This window comes from Galeopterus variegatus, unplaced genomic scaffold, assembly GCF_000696425.1.
Source record: "Galeopterus variegatus unplaced genomic scaffold, G_variegatus-3.0.2 Scaffold3483, whole genome shotgun sequence".
Lineage (NCBI taxonomy): Eukaryota > Metazoa > Chordata > Mammalia > Dermoptera > Cynocephalidae > Galeopterus > Galeopterus variegatus.
Window position 1 is genome coordinate 96,245 of NW_007729594.1, and position 17,667 is coordinate 113,911.

Consider the following 17,667-nt stretch of genomic DNA (forward strand, 5'->3'; position numbering starts at 1 on the left):
TGTGCATGCATGCACATTTCATCTGATATCATAAAAATAGGTTTTTAGAAATTAGTAATCTCCTATTGGTCACCATCAATATCATCAGGGATTATAGGCATGATAGAGAAAAAACTCTATGACCTGTCAGTGTTAGCTAAACACTTTTCCCTTAGAAATATAAGGAAACTAGGATGTTTACATACACATCCCCAAGCATGAAGCTCATAAACACGTTTCCTGAATAACCATTAGAGATGACTGGGGGATCTTGTATAATACTGAGTAGCTTTTCTGGGTTACAGGAGACCATGACATCTGAATTCACCATGATGGCCCCCATTTGTTTAGTGGAAAACAAGGAAGAGCAGCTGACAATGAATCCAGAAGCATTACAGATTCTTCACAAGATATCACAGCCTGTGGTGGTGGTGGCCATTGCAGGGATGTATCGAACAGGAAAATCCTACCTAATGAACTGCCTGGCAGGACAGAATCATGGTGAGTGTTGTCTGGGGCTATTTGCTTGGAACCAGTGATATAATACAGGTTAATCACACCTAATGTAGAGTCATCTTTAGGAAGAGGCTACACCCTCCCAATGAAGAAAACTTGATTTCTCAACTCTAAACTTATAAGCTCAACCTCATCTCTCTATGAAATCTCACACTTTTCTTCAATAATAAAGAGTTCTCCCAACCCTATCTTGTTCTGTAGATCTAGAACACACTGTCTCAGAGCTCACCAATATTTTTATTTCATGGCAATTCTTCCTCTCTGTTCTTACAGTCTATGTATGTATTTCTAAAAAATAGTTTAGTTGCTTTGTCTTTAAACTGTGTGTGGATGATATTATATTGCATGTATTCTTTTCTGAGTTGCATATTTGTCTCATTAAGAAATTTACACAAATTATCTACTATCTTGTGTATATCTGTAATTTATTTTCACTACTTTATAGTTCACCATTTTATGAAGGTATCACAATTTATTTCTTCATTTATTGTTGATTACCACTGAAAATTATTTCTGGGTTTTTCATTTTTTGTAGTTAGGCTATTATAAATATTTTGTACTTTTATCCTGGTGACCAGATACTGAAACTTCTCTTGTGTAATATGCCCAGAAATGGAATTGCTGGGTCATAGGGTGTGTGTATCTTCAGTCTTTCTAAATAATATCAAACAGATTTTCAAAATGTATGTGCCATTTTCATGCTTATTAGAAATAACTGAGGTTTCTCCACATCCTTACCACCACTGGGGAATGTCGGACAGTCTTTTTACTAATGTGGAGACTATATTTTTTTTATGACATATGCCTCACGAAAATTTGAGCACGTTCCAAAAGATGTATTTTCCATTTGTATTTTGTATTTTGTGAAGTTTGTCAATTTCCTGTTGTTTGGGGCCTGGTATTGGAGAATTGCAGTCTTCTTTTGTGTGGAATCAAGCTTCATTGTTTTCTCATGCTTCTCATATCTCTGCTTTGACATCTGGTGGTATAGTTACTTCTTTTAATTCCAGAAGTGACTTTTTAAGTGATTTTTTTTTTCCTGTAGAAGTATTCTATATTGACAGTCTGGCTGGGCATTTTAAGTTTGTATCTGGGTGAGTGCAGTAGTGCAGACTTTGTGTGACTTCCTCAACTGTATTCAATCTTACAGTTGTGTGTGGGTGCCTTTGTGGTCTAGGCAGAGGAGTCGTCGGAAGTTTCTTGTTGGGGTGGGTGCTCTGCTGTCAGTGGGTAGAGGTACACTGTTCCTGGTAGGTCTGTAGAGGGCTACTGGCTCAGCTGTTGAGCCTGGAGCAAGCCTGTGTGGATGCTGCAGGACCCAGCAGCTTTCTAGAGGGGTGCTGTAGGGAGGAAAAGCAGCTACCTAATCAGCTGGTGGTTTGGAAGTAGTAATACACAGCTGTTGCAAGGCCTAACAGCTCGGAAGATGACTGAATGATCAGCTGTTGAGCCTCATGCAAGCCTGTAAGGGTACAGCTGAGGCCAGCAGCTCTCAGAGGCCTGCCTTGGGGCATCAGAGCCCCTACCTGGCCCACTATTGGTGTTGGAGCAGATATACACTGAAACAATAGGTCCTGGGAGCTCTGTAGAGGGCCACTGGCTCAGCTGTTGAGCCTGGAGCAAGCGTGTATGAATGATGCAGGACCCAGGAGCTCTCTGGAGGTATGGTATAGAAAGGAAAAGCTGCTACCTTATGACTGTTGAGCCTGATGTGAACCTGCAAGAGTTTAGCTGAGCTAGAAGCACTATAAAGGTCTGCCTTGCAGAGGGGGTGCTGCATGAGTTCAGACACTGGGGGTTCAGTCACTCTGTCTGCTTGTGCCCCAACCCCACTAGCACCCAAGTGAGCACTGTAGAATGCAGGCAGTGCCTCCAGACAAAGGGACTCAGGCTCACTGGTTCTGGTGCAGGGGTCTAGGCCGCAAATAGCTGGAATTGTGGCCCTGCCAGTTCCTGTGTGAGTGTGTAGAGGGTTTTGGTGGGAGGTGGGGTTGCCTTCAGGTTAGCTGTGGGCTGTGTGGGCACTTGTGGGTTCAGCTCCCACAGGCCATGCAAGGTGGGCCACAAATGTGGGGAACGGCTGCACTTTAGTGGATTTCTCACTCAGTAGGTCTGCCTATCTGCCTGGGGGAGAGTGGGTGATGAGTGACTTCAAACATGAGTTCCCAAGAGTTCCCAAGATCCCCTGAGGTGGGGATCACTGGCGTTTGTAGCAGTGGTGGGAATAGCCTGGGTCTTTTCCAGCTTACCTTCTCTCAGCTTGGTCCTGTGTTGGTCCCTGTGGCAGGACTGAGACTGAATGCACTGCTCTCTGCTCTCGGTGGTGCCATTCCCTTCTTCCATGCTTCACAAAAATCTCCTCAGTCTCCTGGTGCTCTGCACCATGATGTCTCAGGTTCCAGTCAAAATACATGTTTGTCCATTGTTTTGGTCTCTTTTCATGGGGAATGAACTAGTGCCAGACCTTTCTAGTCATCCATTTTAGGGGGAAAAAAAGGACTTTTTGTTTAAGATGATGCACCATATATTATTTTAAGGTCTTACTTTTTTGCTGGCTCAGCATGCCACTAAACTCTCAGGAAATTTACACCTCTCTTTCTCTTTTCATTCTCACAGTATTTCCTCCTTCCCCCTTTCTCCTCTTTTAGTTTTAAATCTCCCACTGGCTAATAGCAAAATATTTCGATTTTATATTTTTCTTAAAGAAATTCTTTATGACCAATCAGGGGTGAGCACTTTTCATTGTCTGTCCAAAATAAAATCATAGGTTTTATTAGAGAGATTAAAGATTAAAAAAAATAAAATGAGAGATAAACATTAGTTAGGGCATTTCAACACATCATTTTTGTTTTCTACTCAAGATGACATCAACTAAAAATGAGACAATTTCCCTGTGCTCTGCTGAGGAAATCCCCTGGTCTCAGAGTGTTGTAGCTGTACCACCCTTCCATATTATGGAAATGACAGAAAGAGACTGGATCCTAGTCAAGATCCATGAGGAGTGCCAGGTCACTATGCTCTCTCCTTGGCAGTGACTTGCTTTCCATTTTTTGACCTGTGATGACTAAGAGTGTGACCAATAGTTACTCCTCACCTTTCTTACTGGGGGCACTGAAAGTTGTATTCACTCTATACCAATCAGCCAACAATTAAGTGCTCTCACTATGTAGAAAATTGCAGATCAAGTCATGTCCTAATATTCTTTCCTTGAAGAAAGCTCAGTGTGTGGGGACTGGATGGCTTCAGCCATACTGGACCCTGCTCCCCTATGTAATTCACCACATCCACTTCTATTCTCAGTTGAATGAAGCATTAGCATATGGCAGATCAATATCTTGGACTGTTGGATAAAATATACCATCTACAGTTTCCTGGGCAAGTCCTCTTTCCATTGTGGAGTTAGTCCTTTGAGGAAAAAAAGCTTGGAATACTCACAATAATTTATGACTTTCCCTTCTCTCATATCCTCCCTTTTGAGGTAATAATGTAGACTCATCATTTGCTTGAAGAGGAGAAAGAAAAAGAGGACAGAGAGAGAGAGAGAGGGAGAGGAGAAAATACAATCAAAACTAATATATCAGTCCAGGTCCTACAACACATGTGTATTCCACCTGAGGGGTAACTGAGAATGTTTAATGGACATAATATTTACGAGGGCTTAGAGAGGGTAAAGGGAACCAGTGAGAGGTGAGAATGTAGCCCAAGCATGGCAATAGCAATCACAGAGAAGCCATTATCAACCCTGAACTCAAACAGGCAAACAGAGAATGCATACCAGAGCATGTCAGGGACCAGAGCTATGGATGGTGCTGCATGAAAGAAGCTGTGACCTCAGGAAAAGGAACAGCCATTGAGAAACCATGGGCCAGCAGGATGACAGTGAAATAACACATGCTGTTTTCCATTCACCTGCTGGTTCTCCCAGTGTGTGAACTATACCAGAAGTTGTAGGGCAAGGAATCTCTCATGATATAGGCCACACAGCCAGCCTCCTGGAGCACTGACAAAGGTGCAGAGAGTAAAAAGTGAACCAGTAGGAGAAAATTGAGGGGAACAAAGACAACTGATATCTCCAAATCTTAAGTTATAAATCTCTTTGTAAATTTCCTCCTGGATATCCTGGCTAGGGTATAGGGCATAAAGAAATATCATGATTTGTAAGAACGAGTATGCTAATGATAAATAAAAAATAAATCTTATCCACCATGCTGGAAATTATAGTCCTTCCTTAGCAACATATAGAACCTTGGAGGACTCATTACCTCCTCCCTCTTTCTTAACTCTCCTATCCATTTACTCTCAAAAATTTATCCATTACCTTCATTCTCTTGTCTACTACTTCCACCCTAGTTGACCACCACATTACGACAAACTGCTGACCTGTGCCGGTGTCAGTGTAGGCCACATTAACATCAGGCCAGAGTCAGGAGGCCTGTTTTGAAGTGCAGACTATTTTTAACTAGGTGTGCCAACCAGTTAGAGTTTCTCAGTTTCAGTTTCATTAGCCACAAAATGAGTCATTGGACTAAAGGGCCACTGAGTTTATCTAACCTCTATAATCCCAGAAGCCTTCTAACTACTCCACGATCTCAATTCCTAATTATTCCTCTATTCCAATATCACACTAATTTTTCTAAACATATTTTTTATTTTGTTACTATTTATTTCAAAACCTTAAGTAATTTTGTCATCAAAAAGTTGGGTCTCATTACCTAGGCATTGAGAGCTATACAATATTAATTCTGCAATTGCATTTAAAGACTTCATCCTTACTGTTCTGTTACTGGAAGTCTGTTTCAGCAGAACTGGACCTAGCCCCAAATAAGAAAAAGGAGGCATTACATGAAGATAAATAGAAACACCGAATTCTCATCTTAGCCCTCTCTCTAATTCTACATATGAATGCATACTGTATTAGTCTGTTTCTGATGCATATAACAAAATACTTGGAACTGGGTAATTTATAAGAAAAGGAAATTTACTGCTTACAATTTCAAAGACTGAGAAGTCCAAAGTCCAGGAACACATCTAGTGAGGGTCTTCTTAGGTGGTGGCTTTACAGCAACATAGGGTTCTCACATGGCAGAAGATAGCAGAGCAGAGAAAAAGAGCTTCTCATGTGCTCTTCGTTTAAAGCCTTCAGAACCACATTCCAGACCACTATTATTAATCCATTCACTACAGCATGGTCCAACAATCTACTCACCTCTTCAATGACCCATCTTTCAATTATTGTGATATGATTTCTCACCTTAACACTGTCATGATAGGGGCCAAGTTTTCAACACCTGGAACTTTGGAGGACACAACTTAAGCTTCAGTGAATTTTGGGGGGCATTCAATCCACAGCATTCTGCCCCTGACCCCCCAAAACTCATGTCCTTTTCACATACATATACATTTGCTTAATCCCCAAAGTCTTAACTTGTTTCATCTCAAAGTCTAAAGTCCCAAGGTCTGTGAAATCAAAAAAAGCTATCTACTTCCAAGATACAATGGTGAGACAAGCATAGGGTACATATTCCCATTTAAAATGTCAGAAATAGGCCAAAAGAAAGGGGTAACAAGTCCCAAGCAACTCTGAAACCCAGCTGAGCAGGCATTAGATCTCAAAACTGGCAAATCTTGTAACTTAACTCCATGTTTGACATCCTGTGCATGCTGTTGTGAAGGTTGGGTCCCCAAGTCCTTGGGCAGCTATATTTCTATGGCTTTCCTGGTCTCAGGTGATGCGTTAGCTCCCACAGTCTGGCATTGCACACTGCTACATCCATAGTTCTGAGGTCTCCAGGAGGTTCAGCTCTCATGGCTCCCCTAGACATGGCCTTGGTGAGGTTTCTGTGCTGCAATTCCAACCCCACATTTCCTTTTGGCATGTGCTTTAGCTCCCACAGTCTGGCATTGCACACTGCTACATCCATAGTTCTGAGGTCTCCAGGAGGTTCAGCTCTCATGGCTCCACTAGACATGGCCTTGGTGAGGTTTCTGTGCTGCAATTCCAACCCCACATTTCCTTTTGGCATCATTCTAGTGAATACTCTATGTGGTGACTTGGCCCCTGTAACAGATCTCTTCCTGGGCCCCCAGGCTTTTCGATTGATCCTTTGAAATTGGGATAGAGTCTCCCAGGCCTCAATGACTCTGGCATTCTGCCAGCCTGCAGACCTAACACCATGTGGATGCTGCCAAGGTTTCCAGCTCATATTTTCTAAAGCTGTGGGTCTAGCTATACCTGGGGCTAATTTAGCCACAGCTGGAGCAGACAAAGCAGACAGGGTGCTAGTGCTGGAAGCAATTTCCCAAGGTGGCCCTGGAGCATGAGCCCTTGGAGGGTGCTTTGGGACTGTTCCCTGAGACCATTCTGTCTCCCTAGACCTCTGGGCCTGTAATGGAAGATGAAGACTCCAAGATCTCTGAAACGCCTTCAGGGCTTTTCTCAAATTCTCTACCACATAGCCAGGCTGCTGTAAATTTTCTAAATCTTTATGCTATGCTTTCCTTTCTTCTGTGCTAATCTCCTTAGCAAAAAGTTGGTGGGCTACACTTTTACTTTCATGGCCAGGCTGAGAGTTTTCCAACTTTTAGCTCTCTGCTTTCTTTTGAATTATAAATTTTGGCTTTAAATCATGTCTTTTCTGCCATAATTCAGTGTAGGCTGTTGCAAGTAGCCATGCAGCTTCCTGAATGCTTTGCCGCTTAGAAATTTCTTCTTCCAAATACCCTGGGACAGCACCTTGAAGTTCCACAGTCCATAAAACTTTTTGGCATGAGCCAAATGCAGCCAAGTTTCTTGTCAGTTCATAGCAAGGGCGATCTTTGTCCCAGTTTCCAAAAACTCCTTCTTATTTCTATCTGAGAACTCCTGAGTATGGCCTTTACTGTCCCTATTTCAATCAACATTCAACTCATCATCATTTAACCAGTCTCTAAGAAGTTCCAACCTTTCCCTGGTTTTCTTGTCCCACCAACATCTAGGCTTTTCTAGACTGCTTCTCCAAATTCTTCCAGCCTCTCTCCAACATCCGCTTCCAAAACTGCTTCTGCATTTTCAAGTATTTGTTATAAGCAACACACCACTTATCTGTTACTAATTTTCTGCATTAGTCCATTTCTGTTGCTTATGACAAAGTACTTGGAACTGGGTGATTTATAAGAAAAGGAAACAGGAAACATTGTTTACAGTTTCAGAGGCTGGGAAATTCAAAGTCCAGGAACACATTGGGTGAGAGACTTTTTTGGTGGGGGCTTTACAGCAACACAGGGGTCTCACATGGCACAAAATGGCAGAGCAGAGAGAGAAAGAACTTCTCATATCTCATAACCATACCCATGACCACCATTATTAATCCATTCACTATGGCAAACTCCTACAATCTAATCACCTTTTCAAAGCCTCGCCTTTTAATTATCATAATAGGATTTCCCACCCTCAACACTATCACAGTGGAGGCCAAGTTTACAATACTAAAACTTTGGGAGACACAATTTAAGCTCTAACGAGTTGGGGAGAGTGGGCATGCAATCCAGAGCCCATGCTTTTCACTTCCTGTGGAGTGCCAAATACTAATACACAGGTTAATAGAGTTTACCTTGGTTCTGTAATGTGACATAATTTAAGATTTCAAAGGAATGAGATTAATAGGAGAAACAAAATGTTTAAGAAAACCATTAATATATTTAAAGGCCTGGAGTGCCAAATACTAATACACAGGTTAATAGAGTTTACCTTGGTTCTGTAATGTGACATAATTTAAGATTTAAAAGGAATGAGATTAATAGGAGAAACAAAATGTTTAAGAAAACCATTAATATATTTAAAGGCTGGATTGGCTATCCATGCAAAAATAGAAGAAAACCCTCCTTCTGCCTGGCACTTCCATTCTTACAAGTTTACTCATGGTAGTTCTGGGCTGTCTGAACGCTGCTGTCACTGCATGTTGTTTCTCTTCTTCCCTTGCAGGCTTCCCTCTGGGATCCACAGTGAGGTGTGAAACCAAGGGCATCTGGATGTGGTGTGTGCCTCACCCCTCCAAACCCAACCATACCCTGGTTCTTTTGGACACTGAAGGATTGGGTGATATTAGAAAGGTAAGACAGAGTGTCTTGGAAAAATCTTTTCTCTTGCCTTTTAATTCACCACCTAGATTAAACTTCTTTGAGATATTCTTGCAAATTGCAAAACCAAATTATAGATAAGGAAGTTAAATTCTCTTACCTTCAACTTCTTTGAGAGCATAAATATTTGGGTTTTCCAGGGCAAGATTCATATCTTATTTTTAATGCTGTACTTAATGACACTGTTTAATAAAGATTTTTTGAGCAGGAGAATCTAGGATTCTGTGCTGTGTACCATAGTCACAGTAGTGAACACAGAGGCTAGATGGGGAGACAAGTACATAGTATAATCAGTAAAGGGCGCCATGGACAAAACCCAGGTGTATGGGTTAGAAGAAGTTTCCTGAGGAATCAACATCTGAACTGTGACTCATCAAGTCAGTGGGAGCCACCAATTAAGGTGTATATTAGATGAAATCAGTTGTTTCCTCTTTTTTATATTAGTCTGAGTCTACATTGAAAATAGTAGCAGTAGATTACTAGCTCCCATTACAGCAAAAAAAGCAGAAGGGCAGGGATTTAGAAATTCTGAATTAAATAGTTTTTTAAGTTTTAAAAAACATTAAAAGTTTTAAAGTTCTCAATATAGAATAAACTATAAAATGAAATTGAAAGAGAAAATAAAACAGTACCATTTGGGCCTCACAACTTCATGCTAAAGTGTTTAAATTTAACAAGTTTATTTATTTTAGGCCACACAACTTCATCTTAACATATGTTTACATTAAACAAGTTTATTTCTTCTTGATACCAGGATCTTTTCTAGAAAAACAAAAACTATCATCTTGTTACTTACTCTTTCACTACCTCCAAACTAATTTCCAGTTAATTAATTGGATTCCAATTATGCTCCCTCAACATCTCTCAAAAAACCCAGAATGAAAAAATCAAGGACACTTCATGGTGAAATAGATTGTTCTTTGGCCCAGATTTACTTCTTTTTATCTAACTGCATTTATACAAGGGACCAAAATAGACCAAATTATGCATTGCTTATGGCAGCAAAATTTCTTGCTGAATTTAGAACATGTGGTTTTATTTGAATGGTATCTAATTCTATTTCCCTGGCCTTCAAGGCCCTTCACATCTGAATCAATTTTCCATCTTTATATTCCACACCCACATATCCATACACTACCCTAATCAAATGGAATAACTCTGCAATGCCTTTAGATGACTGTGCCTTTAACAATTCTGACTCAGCTTAAGTGGATTCTTCTACCTGCATGATCCCTTCATTTCCATAAGTCCACATTTTATCAGTTATTTAAAGGTTAGCTCCTTTTTTCACTGTCCTGATTTGCAGTGAGACACAGTCTTTTCTTGCTGTTAACTCATAGAGCCCTTGTTTTCATTTATTGGATTTACCCTTCCCCCCACCTTTTTCTTTACATTATAGCTTTTGTTTTCACTCCTGGCAAAGGTTATTAACATGTATACAGTTGCATGTTCACTTGCTAATCTGCCTGTCCAGAAAGTCATCTTCTTGAGGGCAGAGACTGTCATATGGAACTTTGCAGCTACATGATCATATGCAATGCTTTTGCATTTTGGAGATGTCTAATGAATAGGTGTTGAATTTAATTAAATAATATTGTGTTTCTAATGTTGATCATGATAGATAAAATTTTCTAAAGAAATAATTGCCTGCTCTTCAGTGTGCATTCATTAATGACTATGTTCTAGTCATTGTCTTAATGAATGAAAACATTAATGAGTGAATAAAGAGTGGCCTCCTTATTCCTTTACTTTAATTTGCTTTCTAGGTTGACCCTAAGAATGACCTGTGGATCTTCGCCCTGGCCGTGCTCCTGAGCAGCACCTTTGTCTACAACAGCATGAGCACCATCAACCACCAGGCCCTGGAGCAGCTGTAGTATCCTTCCAGGAGCTGAGCTATCATGTTTCATTGAGTTTACAGTTATAGCAACTGAGACTGACTGTTCCATCTTTTCTGTGTCTCAATTGCCATGATTAGGAAGGTGACACAGGGCAAAAGAAACTGTTTATAACATTTTTTTTTCCTATTTGAGATCTGAAAATTGTGGTAGAGCACTTCTCTTTCCTTAGCTAAGTTCCCAGTTATGTGACCGAACTGACAAAGCTAATTAGAGCAAAATCTTCCTCAACACCTGGTGAAGTACAGGACTCCAACAACTTTGTGAGTTTCTTTCCAGACTTTGTTTGGACAGTTCGGGATTTTGCCCTGGAACTGAAGATAGACGAGCAACCAATCACAGAGGATGAGTACCTGGAGGATGCTTTGAAGCTGATTCCAGGTATCAGAGCATGGCCTGGGAGGTAGAAGGTTCAGTGTGGAAGGAAACACACTGTCATTCAGCACTTAAGTTCAATTTTTTATTTGACACTGGATTAAGATGCATTTTAATAGTGAGTAGTAAATGTGAATGGTGATTGGTGATTGGTTTTCACAGGTTATTACTTGCAAAACTCTAGCTGATGGAGTAAGATAACAGGAAATTTAAGAATCTGTGTTGGACCAAATCATTTTAGATTACTTGGTACTGGGAAAAAATATTCCTGGTTACAACCACTGGTATAACTTCCTAAGGCCCATATTTGTGCTCCTCCTGTTCCATGCTGACAAAAGTAGCTCATTAGATTGGAAACTGGTAAGAAATAGAATCATGAAAAAATAAAATGACCTAAATTTTTTATTGTGGTAAAATATATATAACATAAAATTTACTATCTTAACTATTTTTAAGTGTACATTTCTGTGGCAATAAATTCAATTGATGTATAACCATGACTACCATTCAACTCCAGAGCTTTCTACCTCCCCCAGCTGAGGCTTTGCACCCATTAAACAATAACTCTCCATTCCCCATCCCCTCATTAGCAGCCACCACTCTATTTTATGTCTCTGAATTTGACTACCTAAATAGCTTGTATAAGTGGAATTAGGTAATATTTGTCTTTTTGCAACTGGCTTATTTCACTTGGTATTATATCCTTAAGGTTTAGTTATATTATACCAGGTGTTAGAAGTTTCTTCCTTTTTAAGTCTGAATAACATTCAATTATATGTATATACCACATTTAAATGTTGTAATTTAAAAAATATATTTCATGCAGAATATTTTATTATTGGCTGGGTAGTTACATTTTTCTGAGAAAGGATATTTATAAAAATACATTTAGTGTGTAAAAAGTGACCTATCCTTCCAGTAAGATTTACAAATGTTTTGTTTTACTTTGCTCATTATTTCACCTTCTTCATTCTTACAGTCTTACACATTATGTTACCATTTTAATACATTGAAAATATTGAAGGTTTCATTCCAGACCACTACAGTAAAGAAAGTGTAACAATAAAGTGAATCACACAAATTTTTAGATTTCCTAGTGCATATAAAAGTTCTGTGAAGCGTTCCAGTCAAGATGGTGGAGTAGTCAGTTCCTGGTGTTACTGTCTCCCACAGAGTGACCAATTTGCAGCTATTGAGGAGCAGTGACAGAGGGCCCAAGATCTGCACTGGAGTGGACGGGAGCCACCCACCGCGGGACCCGAGTTCAGATTGCTCCCCATTCCATAGAGAGACTTTAGAGCTTCTGGGCCCACATACTTTGAGCCTGCCGGGCTGGAGAAGGCAGGCAGGGAGGGACTGGCTTGGAAAAGACATCCTAAGAGGTTCGGGGACCCCACACCCTGAGCCAGCTGTGCAGGAGAAGGCAGGCAGGGTGGGACTTCCAGCCCAGGCTAGTTTCTGCTGCCCAGAAATGGCAGTCCCTTCAGGATCCAAGCCAGACATCAGGGTGAAACGAGTGGACTGTGATACTCCTGGCCACAATGACAAAACACCAAAGGAAAGATACAAGAAATATGAAAAATCAAGAAAGTACATTGCCACCAAAGGAAATTAATAACTTCCAAGGGCTAGATCCCTTAGAACAGAAGTCTTTTAAATGATAGACAAGGAATTTAGAATAACTATTCTAAGGAAACTAAATGAGATACAAGAAAACTCAGTTAGACAACATAATGAAATGAGAAAAAAATATGCAGGATCTGAAAGAAGAAATCAATGCCTTGAAAAAGAATGTAGCTGAACTTGTGTAACTGAAGGATTCATTCAACGAAATAAAAAACACAGCAAAGAGTTTAACCAGCAGACTTGAACAAGCAGAAGAGAGAATTTCTGATCTTGAAGATGGGCTGTCTAAATTATCACAGATAGAACAACAACAAAAAAGAAAACAGAATCAAAAAAATTGAAGAAAATCTAAAAGAGACAACTGACAACCTTAAGTGCTCAAATAGCCGAATCATGGGTATTCCAGAAGGGGAGGAAAAAGGAAATGGCATTGAAAACATATTCAGTGAAATAATAGGGAAAGTCACAGATTTCCAGATTCAGGAAGCCCAAATATCACCAAACACATTCAACCCAAAAAGGTCCTCTCCAAGACATGTGATAATCAAACTGACAAAACTCAAAGACAAAGAGAGAATCTGAAAAGCTGCAAGAGAGAAGTGGCAAGTTACCTATAAGGGAGCCCCAGTCAGAATAACATAAGACTTTTCATCAGAAACCCTAAAGGCCAGAAAAGAATGGGATGATATATTCAAAACACTAAAGGATAGAAATTGCCAGCCAAGAATAATTTACCAAGCAATGCTATCCTTCCAAAATGAAAGACAAATAGTATATTTCTGAGACAAACAAAAACTGCAGGAGTTCACTACTACATGACCAGCCCTACAACAAATTCTCAAGGAAGTACTGGGTTTGATACCATGAAAACAACCATCACTGCCATGGATACACAAGAAAGAACAATACCTACCAGCAAAACAAAAATGCTAACAAAAGTAAAAAAAATAGTTTATCTGTCACTCCAAGAAACCAACAAATACAGAAGACAAACAGAAAATTTGAAAGAAAGGAACAAAAGATACTTAAGACATCTAAACAAAAATCAGTAAAATGCTAGGAGTAAATCAACACCTTTCAATAATAACTCTAAATGGAAAGGGATTAAATTCCCCATTCAAAAGACACAGACTGGCTTAAAAAGATGGACCCAACAATATGCTGTCATCAGGAGATTCACTTGACCTTAGTCTATACACCTAGACTAAGAGTGAAAGGATGGAAAAAGATATATCATGCAAGTAGAAATGAAAAACAAGCTGGAGTAGCTATTCTTATATCAGATAAAATAGACTTTAAAGCAAAAACCATAAAAAGAGATAAAGGAGGCCACTATACAATGAGAAAAGGATCTATCCATCAGGAAGACATAGCAATCATAAATATATATGCACCTAATGTCAGAGCAGCCAGATTTACAAAGCAAGCACTATTAGATCTAAAGAGAGAGATAGACACTTATACCATAATAGCACGTGACCTGAACACCCTACTCTCATCATTGGACAGACCATCTAGGCAAAAAATCAACAGAGAAACACAAGATCTAAACAATACTTTAGACCAGCTGAATTTGGCAGATGTCTAAAGAACATTCCATCCAACAACCTCAGAATATTCATTCTTCTCATCAGCATGTGGAATATTCTCAAGGATAGACCACATGGTAGGTCACAAAGCAAGTCTTAACAAATTCAAAAAAAACTGGAATTATTCATGTATATTTTCTGATCACAATGGATTAAAGTTAGAAATCAATAATAAATGAAACTCTGAAAACTATACAAACACATGAAAATTAAACAACATTCTACTTAATAACATGTGGGTTCAGGAAGAAATTAAACAGGAAATCAAAAAATTTCTTGAAACTAATGAAAATAATGACACATCATACTGAAGGGATGCATGGACGAAGGAAGCATGCGAGACTCGGGCTAACAGTTCGCCAGAGAAGTTCCGCTTTATTCAAGGACTGCACGTACATTTATAGGGTGCTGTGCTTCGGGGCGGGAGAGAGAGTGGACAGGGTGGTAACTGATTGGACAGGGCTGGGCAGGAGGTGAGCCTTGACCTGTGACAGGCTGAGGTTTGGCACGGGTGGGCTTGGGTGTTGGCACCAGCAGGCTTGTCTACTGTGGAGAAGAACCAGGAAGGGCGCCATATTGCCAGGGTGTGTCCCTATTCAGGCGCCCATGGGGTCCCTACACCTACATTCCTCCCTTTTTCCTCTATTGTGGGGAGTAGGTCACCGTGATCTTCAAGCTACTTCCTGCTGGATGGGGGGCATAGTAGGGGAAGAGGAATTGGAGGAAGATTGGGGATTTTGTAACAGGACCCAAAAGAGGGTAGAGAATAAGATAATTTCGAAGTGGGAGAATGCTAGAAAGGTTCCTTGAAGCCACAGGTCGGTGATTTGTTGAGTCCAGTGTGTGTAGGAGGCTGTAGGGGAGAGCATCCAGGCGTCTGTGGCCAAAGCTTCCAGGAACAGGGACCATCGATGAGGCAGGGCCCTTTTAACAGTGGGTTAGCTGATCTGGTGAAGAGCAGGCAGGATCCTCAGTGGCCAGGAGCTGGTAGTTCCTAAGTAAAAGCTGGTTAAAAGTTTGGCTAGAAATTCTTCTGAGTTGAGTTTGAATGAATTTTATAATGCAGGGCAGAAAAAGACAGGCTATAAATATAACAGCGAGGGGTCCTAACACTGGCCATACCCAGGTGAGAAGTGAGCCTTAGAAAAAAGAGGAGAAAGGATCAGGGCGGTTGGCTCTGAGGTCTGAGGCTAAGTTGGTGAGTTTGACAATATTGGTTTCTATTAGTCTGGATTCATTGATATAATAGCAACATTCTTCCTGGAGGAAGATGCAAGTGCTGCCCTTTTCTGCCGTGAGGAGGTCTAGTGCGCGGCGGTTTTGTAGGGTGACTTTAGCTAGGGAGGTGATTTGTCTTTGTAAGGCAGATAGAGATTCAGCTGTGGAGGTGAGGGCCTTTTGTAGTTTGTTATTAACATCTTGTACTGCCCATAAAGTATGTCCTAAGGCCCCGCCCGACAGGCTGGTTGCAACAATTGATGTCGTTAAGGACATTCCCACTAGGACTGGGAGAAAGACAGCTCAATGCTGTCTTGGGGGTGGATGGAAAAGGTGGAAAAGCTCTGCATGGGAATATAAAGTTAGTTGGGGACTAACTAACTACTTAGTCCCTGACTAAGTAGCAAGGGACACAGGTATTAGGAAAGATAAAGGTGGAAAGGGTTCCATTGCACCAAAACAAGGTGCCTGGTGGGGACGTTGAGTGGCTTGTGATGGTGGACCTTTTTGTGCAATGGAATGAAGAATGGGGTGAAGGGGTGGATGATCCAAGAATGCAGTGATAGGACACCAGAGTGTGGTTGGGGGAGTCATTGGGGTCCCATAGAGGAACATCGGGAAGGCTGAGGGGTGCAGAGGAAGAGTTGGAAGGGAGTGAGGTAATGTTTACAGGGACAGCAGCCAGAAGTGGGCGTAGCAAAGATGCGCAAAGGAAGCAATTGTTAGGAGGGGTAGCGTTGAAGAAAGTCTGGTTAAGGAAGATAACGGTTTCAGAAATAATTTGTTGCCAGGTGTCGATGGGAGAGCACTGGTTGGCAGCATTTATCTTTGAAGAAAGGGTTTTCTCTTGTTGAGAAATGTGAGTATGTACAGCAGATAAGGAAACGGGATCTTTTTTGAAGACATATGTGCGGGAGATTTCAAATTGTCCGCAGGGGAGAGAACCGACCCCGACGTCGCAGTAGAAAGATCCAATAACTACCCCAGCCCACCTGGGGTCCCAGGGGTCATGAATGAATAATTGAAATGTGTACCCGTCCCGCCTGTTCCCAACCCGCCGAAAGATTTGGTTGATATATTGCAGCACCTGCGGATCATGAATCTGACACGACCAGTATGGGCATCCCCCATAAGTTTCCGGCGACCGGTGACAATAATCTTTGGTTTGATCAAAAAGAAAACATAGATATGGGGAACCGGCTTGAGGGATTAATTTACTCCCTGTAAGGGGAATGGTAACGAGACTTCGGCATCCAGCTGGAGAACAATCCCCCGTGGAAGGGAGTAGTGTGGTTTTACCTTGTTTACCTTGTTTTCCGTAGTTTCTCACACCGTGAACCGCCAAACGTACGGGGACTTAGAAACACCTACTAGGCACAGTAAGAGAAACAGGATAACGTTAACAGGAGTGGTCATTGTTCCTGTAATGGAGGGAGACTTGGAAGTCAGGACAAACGGAGTTTGAGAGGGTTAGAGGGATGAGGAGTGGAGGCAAACATTTCAGTTTCTTGAAAGGCTGTGTCTTGAACTTGCAGGTTACGCGTAGGTTCTGTGGAATCCGCTGGTGAAGCCAGGAAGCAGGGTTTTAACCTAGAAATGTGGATCCATGGAGTTACTTGGTTGTTTGGTAGGGAAATCTTGGCAGCTGTGGGAGTGCAAAGAATGACTGGGCAAGGGCCTTCCCACTTAGGAGTTAAAGGACCTTGTGGCTCTGGGGGGGTGTAGAATACTAAATCCCTAGGGTGTGCTGTGGAGGTGTTTTGGGAGGAGGCAGGATTAGGCAATAGCCAATCCTGGTGTTTCCAGAGTTCAGCTCGAAGATGGGAGAGTAACGGGATAGCTAGGTTGGAGGGTATGGTTTCTTGTTTAGGGATGATCCCTGGAGGTAACGGGAACCTTCCATACATAATTACAAAAGGGGAGAGGTTTGAAGGTTTCTTTGGGAGGACCCTGAGTCTGAACAAGGCTAAGGGTAAAAGGCGGATCCAGTCAAGGTGAAGTTCCAGAGATAGTTTAGTAAGGATGTCTTTTAGAGCCCTGTTGGCGCGCTGGACTTTTCCTGAGGCCCGGGGCCGGTAAGGACAGTGTAGATGCCAAGGGAGAGAGAGAGCTCGAGATAAATTTTGTATTATTTGAGCGGTGAACTCTGGGCAGTTGTCTGTTTGTATGGAAGAGGGCATTCCAAACCTTGGGATAATCTGGAAGAGGAGTATGGAAGCCACAGTGGTGGCTTTCTTGTTAGTGGTGGGGAAGGCCTCTGTCCACCCGGAAAAGGTATCTACCATTACTAGGAGATATTGCTGACGTTTAACAGGAGGCATGTGGGTGAAATCGATCTGCCAGTCTGCAGC

General features: G+C 41.3%; 1 pseudogene; it reads left to right on the forward strand.

The window, feature by feature from the left end:
* Positions 1-311: 311 nt before the first annotated feature.
* LOC103600851 overlaps positions 312-17,667 on the forward strand; it is a 46,222-nt pseudogene continuing 28,866 nt past the window's right edge.